Source organism: Hemibagrus wyckioides, unplaced genomic scaffold (assembly GCF_019097595.1).
Source record: "Hemibagrus wyckioides isolate EC202008001 unplaced genomic scaffold, SWU_Hwy_1.0 Contig27, whole genome shotgun sequence".
Classification (NCBI taxonomy): Eukaryota; Metazoa; Chordata; class Actinopteri; order Siluriformes; family Bagridae; genus Hemibagrus; species Hemibagrus wyckioides.
In genome coordinates, this window is record NW_026690788.1 from 120,341 (window position 1) to 123,675 (window position 3,335).

The window sequence follows — 3,335 nt, forward strand, 5'->3', positions numbered from 1 at the left end:
AAACACGTTGGGTTATGGTCCTCCTCTACAGAATTGTCGCGGTCTCTGTGGACATTTGGCCGTGGGTGCCACACCTTCACCTGGTGAGGTGGCTGAGAGGTTAAGGCGATGGACTGGTAATCCATTGTGCTCTGCACGTGTGGTTTTGAATCCCTTCCTTGTCGCTTGTGTGCCCTTTAACCTCCTCTTTACCACAACTCCTCCATGCGGAATGCTTCGTACCTGGTCTGTGAGACTGTGCTAGAGGGGAGCGAGAAAAGCTAGCCCTGGGTCTAGGTGTTTCACAACTGTGGGCTGTATTTCTATGTTGGTTGGACACAGATGCTGTAAGGCTGACGGGTCACCACTGGAGATCCATGCAGATCAATGCAGTGCACAGTCCCGAAGACAGCGGCACGGATTGTGCACCTTGATTGCAACAGACTGGGATTCAAGTTCATATCAGCAAACCTTGTCAACAAGAGCCTAAGGCTGTCAATCCACTTTGCCAAACCTTTCCTGGGTTTGGATCTTGAATCACGTCTGGTAATGGAAGCATGCGTGGTACAACCATTGCTACCGCCTGCCAGAGTGCCTCTCTTTCCCGACCTGGCAGGCCTCCCTTGTCCACAGCCCCACAACCCCCTAAATGCATGGGTAGCGTGGCCGAGCGGTCCAAGGCGCTGGATTAAGGCTCCAGTCTCTTCGGGGGCGTGGGTTCGAATCCCACCGCTGCCAGCTGAGCTTTTGGGTCGACAACAGCAGAAGGTTGTTCCTTCACCTACACCTTCAGGGGTGTGCGGTTGAGCACGAGGCCTTAATGCTGAGTTCACACTGCAAGATTTTCAAAGTTGTTGAGTCACCATTGCTTTCACACTGCACGACTATCTATCGGCTTTATTTCTGTGAATAGAATAGAATAAATTTTATTGTCATTGCACATAAGGAGTACAACGAAACTGTGGGTGCTCTTCTCAACAACAGTGCACTGAAATATAATACAATGAAGAGTATAGCAAGTAGTATAGAAAAATAAGAAATAAATAGGAAAATAATAAAATATTTAAAGAAATAAAAAAAAAACATTAAACTGTCCAAGGATTTCCTACAAATCTAACCCAAAAATAATCTGTTTGCTGTTTAAAAACAGATAAATTATATAGTTTAGAGATTTCTGTTTTTCAGGATCCTTTGATAAATGCAGTCTGCACCTCGTTGCTCAGGCTAGAATCTGTCAGTTTTGTATTCAACTGAAGTTGTGAATACTGTCACTGTCCAATCTTCTGCTGTAAGTCTGTTTCCAGTGTAACCTCAGAGTCCTGCTCTTCAATGACAGCAGAGGATCCTGATGTCCTGTAGCTCATCCACATCAAGATTGGACATCTTTTATTGTTATAGATGCTTCTCTCTTCACCGTGATTGTAAAGAGGGGTTATTTATAGACTGTTGTGTATCAAAATCCCAAAAAATTCTGTTCAGAACAGTTTCAGAAATACTCAAAATCCTCATCTTAAACCAAAAAACATGCCACAAACTCTGTCAGATCACATTTCCCTACATTTGGATAATTAATATGAATAAATCTGGATGATTAAACCCACATCTGCTCTGATTGTTTGTACAAGGCCATTGCCTTAGCACACATCCTGCAAAGCAACATGCATTTCCAGGATGTACATGCATAATTAATATAAAAAAAATAATGAATGAAAATGCAAGAGAAAATGTCAATAACTTTTATTAAAAATAGACAGCAAAGGATCGCTAGTAATAATCCAACATGTGTCAAAATATAAACTCTTTATAAATCACAAGAGAGACAGAGAGAGAATTCAACAACAGTAGTGTAGTGCAGAGTCTGATACAGCAGCAGAGGAGATGTTCAGATCCACTTGTTTATCTTTATTAACTTTAGCAGACATTCTTGAGGGATTGTTGGGACTGATTGGTGTTCCTCTTTGGTGAATATAAAGAAGGAACTCAGGTTTAGATTTTGGATATTACCTGTACCACTGCAGGTAGTTGCTTCCTTCACCAGTACTGAATTTGTATGTGCAGGACAACTTTATGAGTGAACAGTGGCTTTATTGAATCTGCCATGGAGTCACCTGCCAACCTGTCATAAAGAAGACAACATAATGTTTTTAAGCTTTACATAATAAAGCCAAAACTGCATAGGTTAGACTCATATTCTGCCTTAACAGCACACTGATAGATCACTAAAACACATTTCTGACATAATAAAAATTCAAAACTCACCTAATGAAAGCCACAAAAACATGAATATCAGAATCAGAATCAGAATATGCTTTATTGCCAAGTATGCTCACACATACAAGGATTTTTTTGGTGCTGGAGAATACACAGACATAAATTATGAAATAGAAAAATATGAAAGTACAGATACCAGGATGGAAACATAAATAGGGTACTTATGTACAGTATTGCACAGATATAAGTAGAATGCTTTCAATATAACAAAACTGTGTGAAAGGTTTTGTACAGTGCAGCTGGATTTCCTGTCACTGTGGGCCTCAGAGCACAGTAGTATAGAGCAGAGTCTGATACAGCAGCAGAGGAGATGATCAGATCCACTTTCTTATTCGTTTTATCTTGTTTTATGGACAATCGTGGATGCTGTGGTTCAGCGTGTGTGACATGTGTACCGCTTTCATCAGTTAGCAGCAGAAACTCAGGTCTTGATCCAGGTTTTTGTCGATACCAGTGGAGACTGTTAACTGATCCAGTATATGTGCAGGACAGTGAGATGTTGCTGCCTTCCATTGAAAATACATTGGTTTGATCTGGTTTAATGTTATTGTCAGCAGCCTCTGCTATAAAAACATTACAACAATACTGTGATATTTTTATCATAAATGACACATTTCACATGGAAAATTGTGTCTTCTTAATTAGAAAAAATATTTTGTGTGCAGTGTATATGACTTACCAACATCAGCAAGAGTGAAAAACACCACGAAGAGGAACAACATTGTTTTCCTGAGTGTTTAGTTCAAACCTCTAGCTTTAGAAATGAATGTCAGTGTTACTATTTGACGTACATCTCCACCTCTAGCTCCACCTACTTGTATTTATGCATATTTCTGATGACTGTGCTGTTCTGTATTCTGTTTATATAAATTCCTGTAGAAATATTTTACATTAATAATAAAATATAGTCCTAAGAAGCCATGGATTCACTCGTACCATTTATTCAATTTTCCCCGTGATATTTTGACATTATGAGTTTCATCACTTATTTTTGAGTCTCTCTCTCTCTGTCTCTCTCCTGCTCTCTCTCTCTCATTATTAAAATAGGAATATTTTAATGGTGAAACATTCAGAAAATGTTATAA

General features: G+C 39.5%; 1 non-coding gene across 1 annotated transcript; it reads left to right on the forward strand.

Annotated features, from left to right (window-relative positions):
- Positions 1-635: 635 nt before the first annotated feature.
- On the forward strand, positions 636-717 carry trnal-aag (transfer RNA leucine (anticodon AAG)). Its single transcript has one exon. It is a non-coding gene; the product is annotated as a tRNA-Leu (tRNA).
- Positions 718-3,335: the final 2,618 nt, after the last annotated feature.